The following is a 13908-nucleotide window of genomic DNA, read 5'->3' as shown; positions in this document are numbered from 1 at the left end:
GATCCACCTGCCTCAGGCTCCCAAACTGCGGTCGAGCCACCGCGCTCGACCCCTTTATTAACCTTTAAACTATAGTACTGTGACATTATTTATTTAGTATTTAATATAAACAAAAAAGTCACAGCATGGCTGCATGAAATAATGTGCTATAAACAGAAGCCTTTCTCACTCTACAGAGAACAAAGAATCCTAAGGCTAAGAAATAATAAAAGAGTAACTGAATTAGTAAATTCAATGAAGGCAATTAGGGCCTCTGAAGTCCGATGACCGGAAAATGAGGCCTTTTTTTAAAATAGTGGTCTGCTACATGGCCAGGGCAGGGATGAGTGAGTTGCTTGAATACACATTTGAGAAGAAGCAGAAAGTCTGAGACCCGGAGTCCTTAGGGATTGAAGCCCTCTCACTCTCTCTGTGTGGAGAAAAGGCATAAGCAGTGACTTGCCTGGGGTTATGTTACGTCAGGTAGAGCTGCATCTAGAAGCCAAAGTGGATTAGTCCCAGTTCAGAGCTTTTCTTGCTCACTGGGTCAACCTGCTGGCTAAAAGGCCCCCAAGAGAAGGGCCTGATTATAACAAGGGATCTCTCTTCACACATGGTGGTATAGGTAGATTGTGCCTTCAGAACACAGCAAAAAGGTGGGGAGGGGACCTGGAGCAGCAGAGTGTACAACAGTGTAAACAGGGTACAACAGTCCACTGGAATCTAAATGGTTCTCAAAATGGGTCTCTGGGCCAGCAGCAGCAGTTTCACCTGAGATCTTGTTAGAAATTAAAATTCTCAGGCCTCATCTAGTTTGTCGGATCAGAAACTCAGGGTGGGAGTGCACAAGCTGTGCTTTAATGAGTCTTCCACGTGCTTCTGAAACCTATTCAAGTGTTTTGAACTTTGTATTAGGCAAAGAAGCTGGTGACGGGGCTGGGCGTGGTGGCTCACGCCTATAACCCAGCACTTTGGAAGGCTGAGGTGGGCAGATCAACTGAGGTCAGGAGTTTGAGACCAGCCTTACCAGCATAAAATTATAAAAAAATTAGCCAGGTGTGGTGGCACCTTGCCTATAGTCCCAGCTACTCGGGAGGCTGAGGCAGGTGAATCACTTGAACCCAGGAGGTGGAGGTTGCAGTGAGCCAATATCATGCCACTGTATTCCAGTCTGGGCAACAGAGTGAGATTCCATCTCAAAAAAAAAAAAAAAAAAAAAAAAAAAAAAAAAAAAAAAGCTGGTGATGGAAGGATATGGGAGACATGACTTAATCACCCCTACAGAGCTCATAAAGGAGCAAGTTATTAGGAGAAATCTAGAAATCTAAAACATGGGACACTGAATATCAACACACGCAAAATCAACATCTCTAAGTCAAACAATAAGTTCTTCAAACATATTAGGTCATAATTAGTGACACTGACCATCAAGTTTGTAGTTACTTTTATTCCATAGAAACAATATTCCTGAAGTGACATCTTCATTCAACAAATATTTGTCCTGTGACATAATGATATGCACAGTTCTAACATTTACCTCTCTAAGCCCAATTTTCTACGTTTGTGAAATAGGAATGGTGGTAACATTCCTCTTTGGTGTCACTGTGCCCTGGATCTTGGGAAGTACTTAATAAATGCTAGTTTTGATTTTCATCTCTATGAGCCTACCATGTCCCAGGCACCATGGTGGGTTCTGAGATATAAAAATGCACAAGAAATAATCTTGGTCCCTAAAAGCCCATCATCTGGCAGAGGTGGCAGGTAGGACAGCTGACACATCTCAGCATGGTAATTGCTTAGATGGAACATACACAGAAAAGGTAGTCTGGATTTCAAAGAATTGTGCTATAAAAACTTAAGAAAGGTTTTTGACTCTTTGATCTAGTGATTACAGGTTGAGAAATTTACCTAAGAAAATAAGCATAAATGTTTTTGGCAATATTAACAACAAAAATTTGGAATGAACCTAAATTGCTAAAATTAGGGGCTGAGAGAGGTGGGTCATGACTGTAATCCCAGCGCTTTGGGAGACGGAGGTGGGTGGATCACATGAGGTCAGGAGTTTGAGACCAGCCTGACCAACACGGTGAAACCCCATCTCTGCTAAAAATACAAAAAAAATTAGCTGGGCATAATGGCGCACACCTGTAATCCCAGCTACTTGGGAGGCTGAGGCAGGAGAATCGCTTGAACCTGGGAAGATGAGGTTGCAGTGAGCCAAGATCATGCCATTGCACTCCAGCCTGTGCAACAAGAGGGAAACTCCATCTCAAAAAAAAAAAAAAAAAAAAAAGTCTGCAATCCCAGCACTTTGGGAGGCCCAGGTGGGCAGATCATGAGGTCAGGAGCTTGAGACCAGCCTGGTCAACATGGTGAAACCCAGTTTCTACTAAAACTATAAAAATTAGCCGGGCGTGGTGGCATGCACCTATAATCCCAGCTACTCAGGAGGCTGAGGCAGGAGAATCACGTGAACCCGGGAGGCAGAGGTTGCAGTGAGCTGAGATCATGCCGCTGCACTCCAGCCTGAGCAACAGAGCAAGACTCAGTCTCAAAATAAATAAATAAATTAATTAAAAAAATTAAATTACGAGCTTAACAAAATACCTTATGATCCAGCCATACAATGGAATACCATATAGCCTCTAAACTGATGGGGTAGTATAGGGGAGCATTAATTCACATGAAGAGGTAGTCATGACAAGTTGCTACCAAAAAAGGGAGATTACAAACCAATATATACAACACTTTCATTTTTTTGGCCATTTTTTTTTTAATACTTTAGGTTCTGGGGTACATGGGCAGAACGGGCAGTTTTGTTACATAGGTATACACATGCCATGGTGGTTTGCTGCACCCATCAACCTGTCATCTACAGTAGGCATTTATTCTAATGCTATCCCTCCCCCAGCCCCCCAGCCCCTGACAGGCCCTGGTATGTGATGTTCCCCTCCCCGTGTCCATGTATTCTCATTGTTCAGCTCCCACTTATGAGTGAGAACATGCGGTGTTTGGTTTTCCGTTCTTTTATTAGTTTGCTGAGAATGATGGTTTCTGGCTTCATACATCTCCCTGCAAAGGACATGAACTCATCCTTTTTTATGGTTGCATAGTATTCCATGGTGTATATGTGCCAGATTTTCTTTATCCAGCCTATCACTGATGGGCATTTGGGTTGGTTCCAAGTCTTTGCTATTGTGAATAGTGCCACAATAAACATATGTGTGCATGTGTACAGTAGAATGATTTAGAATCCTTTGGGTATATAGCCAGTAATGTGATTACTGGGTCAAACGGTATTTCTGGTTCTAGATCCTTGAGGAATTGCCATACTATCTTCCACAATGGTTGAACTAATTTACACTCCCACCAACAGTGTAAAAGCGTTCCTATTTCTCCACATCCTCTCTTAGCACCTGTTGTTTCCTGACTTTTTAATGATTGCCATTCTAACTGGTGTGAGATGGTATCTCATTGTGGTTTTGATTTGCATTTCTCTAATGACCAGTGATGATAAGCTTTTTTACATATGTTTGTTGGTCGCATAAATATCTTCTTTTGAGAAGTGTCTGTTCATCTTCTTCACCCACTTTTTAATGGGTTTTTTTTTTCTTGTAAACTTGTTTAAGTTCTTTGTAGATTTTGGATGTTAGCCCTTGTCAGATGGATAGATTGCAAAAATTTTCTCCCTTTCTGTAGGTTGGCTGTTCACTCTGATGATACTTTCTTTTGCTGTGCAGAAGCTCTTTAGTTTAATTAGATCCCATTTGTCAATTCTGGCTTTTGTTGCCATTGTTTTTGGTGTTTTAGTCATGAAGTCTTTGCCCATGCCTATGTCCTGAATGGTACTGCCTAGGTTTTCTTCTAGGGTTTTAAAGGTTTTAGGTCTTACATTTAAAGTCTTTAATTCATCTTGAGTTAATATTTGTATAAGGTGTAAGGAAAGGGTCCAGTTTCAGCTTTCTGCATATGGCTAGCCAGTTTTCCCAACACCATTTATTAAATAGGGAATCCTTTCCCCATTGCTTCTTTTTGTCAGGTTTGTCAAAGATCAGATGGTTGTAGATGCATGTTGTTATTTCTGAGGCCTCTGTTCTGTTCCATTGGTCTGTATATCTGTTTTGGTACCAGTACCATGCTGTTTTGGTTGCTGTAGCATTGTAGTATAGTTTGAAGTCAGGTAGCATGATGCCTCCAGTTTTTCTTTTTGCCTAAGATTATCTTGGCTATGCAGACTCTTTTGGTTCCACATGAAATTTAAAGTAGTTTTTTCTAATTCTGTGAAGAAAGTCAATGGTAGCCTGATGGGGATAGCATAGAATCTATAAATTAGTTTGGGCAGTATGGCCACTTCATGATATTGACTCTTCCTATCCATGAGCATGGAATGTTTTTCCATTTGTTTGTATCCTCTCTTATTTCCTTGAGCAGTGGTTTGTAGGTCTCCTTGAAGGGGTCCTTTGCATCCCTTGTAATTTGTATTCCTAGGTATTTTATTCTCTTTGTAGCAATTGCGAATGGGAGTTCACTCACGTTTTGGCTGTTTGTCTCTTATTGGTGTATAGGAATGCTTGTGAATTTTGCACATTGATTTTGTATTGTGGGACTCTGCTAAAGTTGCTTATCAGCTTAAGGAGATTTTGGGCTGAGACTATGGGGTTTTCTAAATATACAATCATGTCATCCACCAACAGAAACAATTTGACTTCCTCTATTCCTATCTGAATACCCTTCATTTCTTTATCTTGCTTGATCACCCTGGCCAGAACTTCCAATACTATACTGAATAGGAGTGGTGAGAGAGGGCATCCTTGTCTTATGCTGGTTTTCAAAGGGAATGCTTCCAGTTTTTGCCCATTCAGTTATGATACTGGCTGTGGGTTTGTCATAAATAGCTCTTATTATTCTATTTTGTTGATCTTTTCATAAACCAGCTCCTGGATTCACTGATTTCTTGAAGAGTTTTTGTGTGTCTCTATCTCCTTCAGTTCTGCTCTGATCTCAGTTATTTCTTGTCTTCTGTTAGATTTTGAATTTGTTTGCTCTTGCTTCTCTAGTTCTTTTAATTGTGATGTTAGAGTGTCAATTTTAGATCTTTCCTGCTTTATCTTGTGGGCATTTAGTGCTATAAATTTCCCTCTACACACAGCTTTAAATGTGTCCCAGAGATTCTGGTACATTGTGTCTTTGTTCTCATTGGTTTCAAAGAACATCTTTATTTCTGCCTTCATTTCGTTATTAACCTAGTAGTCATTCAGGAGCAGGTTGTTCAGTTTCCATGTAGTTGTGCAGTTTTGAGTGAGTTTCTTAATCTGTGGTCTGAGAGAGTGTTATGATTTCCGTTCTCTTGCATTTGCCAAGGCGTGTTTTACTTTCAATTATGTGGTCAATTTTAGAATATGTGCAATGTGGTGTTGAGAAGAATGTATATTCTGTTGATTTGGGGTGGAGAGTTCTGTAGATGTCTATTAGGTCCACTTGGTCCTGAGCTGAGTTCAAGTCCTGAATATCCTTGTTAATTTTCTGTCTCATTGATCTGTCTAATATAGACAGTAGGGTGTTAAAGACTCCCACTATTATTGTGTGGGAGTCTAAGTTTCTTTGTAGTTTTCTAAGAACTTGCTTTATGAATCTGGGTGCTCCTGTATTGGGTGCATATATATTTAAGATAGTTAGTGCTTCTTATTGCATTGATCGCTTTACCATTATGTAATGCCGTTCTTTGTCTCTTTTGATCTCTGTTGGTTTAAAGTCTGTTTTATCAGAGATTAGGATTGCAATCCCTGCTTTTTTTTTTTGCTTTCCATTTGCTTGGTAAATATTCCTCCATGCCTTTATTTTGAGCCCATGTGTGTCTCTGCATGGGAGATGGGTCTCCTGAATACAGCACACTGATGGGTCTTGACTCTTTATCCAATTTGCCAGTCTGTTGTCTTTTAATTGGGGCATTTAGCCTATTTACATTTAGGGTTAATATTGTCATGTGTGAATTTGATCCTGTTATTATGATGCTAGCTAGGTATTAGCTAGAAACTAGCTAGCTAGTTTCTTCATAGTGTTGACGGTCTTTACAATTTGGTATGTTTTTGCAGTGGCTGGTACCAGGTTATTCCTTTCCATGTTTAGTACTTCCTTCAGGAACTCTTGTAAGGCAGGCCTGGTGGTGACAAAATCTCTCCACATGTGCTTGTCTGTAAAGGATTTTATTTCTCCTTTGCTTATGAAGCTTAGTTTGACTGGATATGAAATTCTTGAAAATTCTTTTCTTTAAGAATGTTGGCTGGGCGTGGTGGCTCACGCCTGTAATCCCAGCACTTTGGGCGGCTGAGGTGGGCAGATCATGAGGTCAGGAGATTGAGACCATCCTGGCTAACATGGTGAAACACCGTCTCTACTAAAAATACAAAAAAATTAGCTGGGTGTAGTGGCGGGCACTTGTAGTCCCAGCTACTCGGGAGGCAGAGGCAGGAGAATGGCATGAACCCAGGAGGCGGAATTTGTAGTGAGCCGAGATCGCACCACTGTACTCTAGCCTGGGCGACCAAGTGAGACTCAGTCTCAAAAAAAAAAAAAGTTGAATATTGGCCCCCACTCTCTTCTGGCTTGTAGGGTTTCTGCAGAGAGATCAGCTGTTGGTCTGATGGGCTTTCCTTTGTGGGTAACCTGAGCTTTCTCTCTGGCTGTCCTTAACACTTTTCCCTTCATTTCAACCTTGGTGAATCTGATGATTATGTGTTTTGGGGTTGCTCTTCTCAAGGAGTATATTTGTGGCATTCTCTGGATTTCCTAAATTTGAATGTTGGCCTGTCTTGCTAGGTTGGGGAAGTTCTGCTGGATAATATCCTGAAGAGTGTTTTCCAACTTGGTTCCATTCTCCTCGTCACTTTCAGGTACACCAATCAAACATAGATTTGGTCTTTTCACAAAGTCCTATATTTCTTGGAGGCTTTGTTCATTCCTTTTCATTTTTTTTCTCTAATCTTGTCTTCTTGCTTTATTTTATTAAGTTGATCTTCAATCTCTGATATCCTTTCTTCTGCTTGATCAATTTGGCTATTGATACTTGTGCATGCTTCATAAAGTTCTTGTGCTGTGTTTTTCAGCTCCATCAGGTCATTTATGTTCTTCTCTAAACTGGTTATTCCAGTTAGCAATTTGTCTAACCTTTATTCAAGGCTCTTAGCTTCCTTGCATTGGGTTAGAACATGCTCCTTTAGCTTGGAGGAGTTTGTTATTACCCACCTTCTGAAGCCTACCTCTGTCTATTCATCAAATTCATTCTCCATCCAGGTTTGTTCCCCTTCTGGCTAAGAGTTGTGATCCTTTGGAGGAGAAGAGGCGTTCTGGTTTTTAGAATTTTCATTGTCTTTGCAGTATTTTCTCCCCATCTTCATGGATTTATCTACCATTGGTCTTTGATATTCGTGATCTTCTGATGGGGTCTCTGAATGGACGTCCTTTTTGTTGATGTTGATGCTATTCCTTTCTGTTTGTTAGTTTTTCTTCTGCCAGGCCCCTCTGCTGCAGGTCAGATGGAGTTTGCTGGACGTCCACTCCAGACCCTGTTTGCCTGGGTATCACCAGCAGAGGCTGCAGAACAGCAGATTGCTGCCTGTTCATTCCTCTGGAAGCTTTGTCCCAGAGGGGCACCTGCCAGATGCCAGCCAGAGCTCTCCTGGATGAGGTATCTGTTGGCCCCTAATGGGAGGTGTCTCCCAGTCAGGAGACATGGGGGTCAGGGTCAGGGACCCACTTGAGGAGGCAGTCTGACCCTTAGCAGAGCTCGAACGCTATGCTGGGAGATTTGCTGCTCTCTTCAGAGCCATCAGGTAGAGACGTTTAAGTCTGTTGAAGCTCCGCCCACAGCTGCCCCTTTCCCCAGGTGCTCTGTCCCAGGGAGATGGGGGTTTTATATATAAGCCCCTGACTGGGGCTGCTGCCTTTTTTTCAGAGATGCTCTGCCCAGAGAAGAGGCATCTAGAGAGGCATTCCGGTCGCAGCGGCCTTGCTGAGCTGTGGTGGGCTGCATCCAGTTGAAACTTCCTGGCGGCTTTGTTTCCACTGTGAGGGTAAAACCACCTACTCAAGCCTCAGCAATGGCCGAAGCCCCTCTCCCAACCAAGCTTGAGTGTACCAGGTTGGCCTCAGACTGCTGTGCTGGCAGTGAGAATTTCAAGCCACTGGATTTTAGCTTGCTGGGCTCCGTGGTGATGGGATGCACTGAGGCAGATCCCTTGGCTCCCTGGCTTCAGCCCCCTTTCCAGGGGAGTGAAGAGTTCTGTCTCACTGGTGTTCCAGGCACCCCTGGGGTATGAAAAAAAACAAAAACAAAAACAAACTGCAACTAGCTCGGTGTCTGCCCAAAGGGCCGCCCAGTTTTGTGCTTGAAACCCAGGGCCCTGATGGTGTAGGCACTGGAGGGAATCTCCTGGTGTGCGGGTTGCAAAGACCATGGGGAAAGTGCAGTATCTAGGCCGGACTGCACCGTTCACAGTCCCTCATGGCTTCCCTTGGCTAGGGAAGGGAATTCCCTGACCCCTTGTGCTTCCCGGGAGAGGTGACACCCCACTCTGCTTTGGCTCACCCTCTGAGGGCTGCATCCACTGTTCAACCAGTCCCAATGAGATGAGCTGGGTACCTCAGCTGGAAATGTAGGAATCACCCGCCTTCTGTGTTGATCTCGTTGGGAGCTGCAGACCGGAGCTGTTCCTATACAGCCATCTGGCCAGCCCTCTAACAATTTCATTTTTTAAGTTAAAAAAAGCCTACGTATTGAGAAGAAAAAGTCTAAAAATGACATAAACTGCCTCCTCTCCAAGTTCCTAACAATGGTAGGATTGTGTTAAAATTCTGCATTATAGCTATTGCATTTTTTAATTTTTTTGAGATGGAGTCTTGTTCTGTCACCAGGATGAAGTGCAGTGGTGCAATCTCAGCTCACTGCAATCTTCACCTCCCGGGTTCAGGCGATTATACTGCCTCAGCCTCCCGAGTAGCTGGGACTACAGGCACACGCCACCATGCCCAGCTAATTTTTGTATTTTTAGTAGAGACGGGGTTTCACCATGTTGGCCAGGATGGTCTTGATCTCTTGACTTTGTGATCTACCTGCCTTGTCCTCCCAAAGTGCTGGGATTACAGGTGCAAGCCACCATGCCCAGCCCACTATTGGATTTAAAATTTTTCTACATTAAATAAATATTGTTCTATAATTAGAAAAAGTAGTTTTAGGCTGGTCAGTGTTAGTGATGGTGGAATGCAACCCAGTCCCATTTTCAGCTGACTCAGATGACCCACAGTGCAGCTCTGCAATGTCATCCACTTCTTGGTAAAATTTTTTTTTTTTTTAATCAGGTGGTGTGCATTTTGCACATTTAGAAGGCACAAGTTGTGACAATACAGAAAAGTAACAGTTCCTGTTTTGTTTGAAGGTATTATTTCCCAAAGACCTGGAGGCATTAGAGTTACACACTCCCAAACTGATCTAATCTTAAATACTATTTACCCATGTTAAAAGAATCTATAAAAAACTTAGAACTAGTATCATATTTATTTATTTGTTTAACAGGAGAAGCACATAAGGATAGTATCATATTTACTGGTAAAACACTGGTGAATACTTTCTTCTAAGAACAAAGCAAGTTTCTCATTGCTCTTATTTAACATCATCCTGGAGGTCCTAGCTGATGTGATATGGCAAGAAAAATAAGAGATCTATAGAGTAGAAGGGAAGAAATAAAACTCTCTTTTCTCAGATGACATGATTGTCTAAACAGAAAATCCCAAGGAATCTGCAAAAAAGCTTCCAGAACTAATAAGTAAATTTAGCAAGGGTACAGGATATAATGTCAATATATAAAAATCAATTGAATTTCTATATCCTAGAAACAAAAATAAAACAAAATTTAAAAATTGCAATTATTTATTTATTTATATAAACAAAGTGGAACATTTTAATTGAACTTTCTTAAAACTAATGGATCAAGTAGCAAAGCAGTAAGGCTACAGAAGTTCAAACAATATAATTAAGGAGCTTGAGCTACTAGATAAACATAAATTTTACTCCCTCACCCACAGAATACCCATTGTTTTCAAGTTCATGTAGAACAATTTTTTGAAATGCTGCATACTTGGCAATAAAGGGAGTCTAAAATTTGCTCAAGGAATCAATATCAATCAGTTGCATGGAATTATTTAGAAGAGCACCAAAAAACAGGAAATACATAAAAATCTAATAATATATGTGTAAGATCTCTATATAAAACACTGATGAAAGAAATAAAAGAACACCTAAATAAATGGAAAGACATACTGTTTTCATGGACTATTAAGACATCAATTCTTCCCAATTTTTTTATATATGTATAATTATATATATATAACATATATTAATTTTATATATATATAAAAATAATTGTATATATATTTATTTTATATATAATATATATATATATATTTTTTTTTGAGACAGAGTCTTGCTCTGTTGCCCAGATTGGTGTACAGTGGTGCGACCTCAGCTCACTGCAACCTCCCTCTCCCGGGTTCAAGCAATTCTCCTGCCTCAGTCTCCTAAGTAGCTGGGATTACAGGCACCTGCCACCACGCCTGGTTAATTTTTATGTTTTTAGTAGAGATGGGGTTTCACTGTGTTGGCCAGGCTGCTCTCGAACTCCTGATTTCAAATGATCCGCCTGCCTTGGCCTCCCCAAGTGCTGGGATTGCAGGCATGAGCCAATGCGCCCGGCCCCCAATTTGATTTACAGAATCACTGCAATCCCAGTCAAAATCTCAGCAGGAATGTTATAGATATTGACATACTGATTCTAAAATTTATTTAAAAAAGGAAAAAGAATTAGACAGCTAACACAATACTTGAAAAAAAAAAGAACAAAGCTGGAAGATAGATTCATATCACCTAGTTTTAAGACTAACTATAAAGCTACTATAATAAGGTAGTGTGGTATTGATGAAAGAATAAACATTGATCTATGGAAAGACTAGAGTCTAGAAAGAGATTCACACAAATATAACTGATTTTTTAAAGTAGTTTTAAGTGACAATAATTATATGTATTTATGGAGTACAATATGATGTTTTGATATATGTATACATTGTGAAATGGTTAAATCAAGCTAATTAACTATCTGTCACCTCACCTAATTTTTTTTTTTTTGCAATGAGAACATTTAAAGTCTACTCTTTTAGCAATTTTTAAATAAACATTATTATTATTATTATTTTGAGATGGAGTCTCACTCTATCACCTAGGCTGGAGTGCAGTGGTGCAATCTTGGCTCACTGCAACTTCCACCTCCCCAGGTACAAGCGATTCTCCTGCCTCAGCCTCCTGAGTAGCTGGGACTATAGGCACGTGGCACCAAGCCTGGCTAATTTGTGTACAATATATTATTATTAACTATAGTCACCATGTGGTGCAATAGCTCACTAAAGCTTATTTCTCCTAACTTTGAAACTTTGCATCCTTTGATGGTCAGTTGATTTTTTCTTTTTCTTTTTTTTAAGCCTCTCCTTATCCAAATCCACTTGTTTTTCTTTTTTTTGGCGATTGATTTTTCACCAAAGCATAAAGACAGCTGAAGAAAGGATACTCTTTTCAACAAAAGGTGCTGGAATAATTGGACATCTTGTTGCAAAATAAAAAAAAGAACCTGCTCCATCCTTCATACCTTATACAGAAATCAACTCAAAATAGATCATAGATCTAAATTTAAAATGTAAAATTATAAAACTTCTAGAAGAAAATATAGGAGAAAAATTTTTGTGGCCCTATGTTAAGAAAAAGTTCTTGGGGTATGACCCCAAAAGCATGATCTATAAAAGAAAAACACTGACAAATTGGACTTCATAAAAATTAAAAACTTTTGTTCTAAGAAAGATATTGTTTAGTAAATGAAAAGATAAGCTAAAGATTTGCAGAAAATATCTGTAAATCATATGCTCAACAAAGGACTTACATACAGAATACATAAAGAACCCTAAAATTCAACAATAAGGAAAGCAACAACTCAAATGAAAATGAACAAGAGCTTCGAACTCATTTCACCAAAGAAATATAAGGATGGTAAATAAGCACATGAAAAGGTGCTCAACATCATTAGTCACTAGGGAAATAGAAATGAAAACCACAATGATATACAACTATACACCTATTAGAATGGCTAAAATAAATGAACAGATAATAGTAAGTACTGGTTAGTATGTGGAGCAATTGATTATATACTGCTGCTGGGACTTCAAAATGGTATAGCTATTTTAGAAAAGAGTTTGAGAACCTCTTTGAAAGCTAATTATACACTTGTCACAAGGCCCAACAATCCTATTCCTAAGTATTCACTCAAGAAAAATGAAAGCTTATATGCATACAAAAACCTGTAAAGAAATGTTTTTAGTAGCTTTATTTATAATTGACAAAAAAGGAAACAACCTAAATGTCTTTCTTTTTTTTATTATTATACTTTAAGTTCTAGGGTACATGTGCAGAACGTGCAGGTTTGTTACATATGTATACATGTGTCATGTTGGTGTGCTGCACCCATTAACTTGTCATTTACATTAGCTGTATGTCCTAATGCTACTCCTTCCCCTTCCCCCACCCCACGACAGGCCCCGGTGTGTGATGTTCCCCACCCTGTGTCCAAGTGTTCTCATTGTTCAATTCCCACCTGTGAGTGAGAACATACGGTGTTTGGTTTTTTGTCCTTGTGATAGTTTGCTCAGAATGATGGTTTCCAGCTTTATCCATGTCTCCATAAAGGACATGAACTCATCCTTTTTTATGGCTGCATAGTATTCCATGGTGTATATGTGCCACATTTTCTTAATCCAGTCTATCATTGATGAACATTTGGGTTTGTTCCAAGTCTTTGCTATTGTGAATAGTGCCGCCATAAACATACGTGTGCATGTGTCTCTATAGCAGCATGATTTATAATCCTTTGGGTATATACTCAGGAATGGGATGGCTGGGTCAAATGGTATTTCTAGTTCTAGATCCTTGAGGAATCACCACACTGTCTTCCACAATGGTTGAACTAGTTTACAGTCCCACCAACAGTGTAAAAGTGTTCCTATTTCTCCACATCCTCTCCAGCACCTGTTGTTTCCTGACTTTTTAATGATCACCATTCTAACTGGTGTGAGATGGTGTCTCATTGTAGTTTTGATGTGCCATCTCATACCAGTTATAACGGCGATTATTAAGAAGTCTAAATGTCTTTCAAATGGTGAGTGAATGAACTAAATACTTCTCAGCATAGAAAAACTACTGATACATGCAGTAACATGGATGAATTTCTCAAAGCATTATGCTAAGTGAAAGGGGCCAGTCTCAAAAAGGTGCACTTTGTTTGATTCCATTTATATGACATTCTAGAAAAGGCACAACTATAGTGATGAAGAACAGACCTATGGCTGCATTTGTTAAGTATAGGGGAAGGGTTTGACTACAAATAGACAGCAAGATCGAATTTTTAAGTATTCAAAAACTCTTGATTGCAGTGGTGGTTACACGAGTATGCATTTGCCAAAACACATACAATGTAAATCAGAAAGAATACATTTTACTCTATGTAAATTTAAAAATAAATAAATATTTAAAAATTACTGCTTCCCTGGTCTACTTCTCACTGTTACAGTCACCTATTCTAAGACCACTGGTTCATCCTAGAATCACAGGCTCAGAAGGAGCTTAGTGGGGAACTGGTACAATTCCCAAGCCAATACAGAAAATTCCCCTAGAGGTGTCCTGGGAGCTTCTGCTTGAAGATCATCTGCTAAGAGAGAAAATCTCTATCTCCCAAAGCAGGCCTGCTTACAGTGGACAGTTTTTGTTGTTAGCAAGTTATTTATTTTATTAGCTAAAATTGGCTTCCTCACCAATAGCCCCTATTGGTCCTGGTACTATGCCCT

At 39.9% G+C, this 13908-nt stretch overlaps 1 protein-coding gene across 2 annotated transcripts in view; it reads right to left on the bottom strand.

The window, feature by feature from the left end:
• The window catches only part of DOCK3 (dedicator of cytokinesis 3), a 698449-nt gene that overhangs the window by 60532 nt on the left and 624009 nt on the right, over positions 1–13908 (bottom strand). The gene's annotated exons all lie outside the window — the stretch shown is intronic.

Source organism: Macaca mulatta, chromosome 2 (genome assembly GCF_049350105.2).
Source record: "Macaca mulatta isolate MMU2019108-1 chromosome 2, T2T-MMU8v2.0, whole genome shotgun sequence".
Classification (NCBI taxonomy): Eukaryota; Metazoa; Chordata; class Mammalia; order Primates; family Cercopithecidae; genus Macaca; species Macaca mulatta.
The sequence above is the reverse complement of the archived record's forward strand: the minus strand, read 5'-3'. Positions and strand labels throughout refer to the sequence as shown.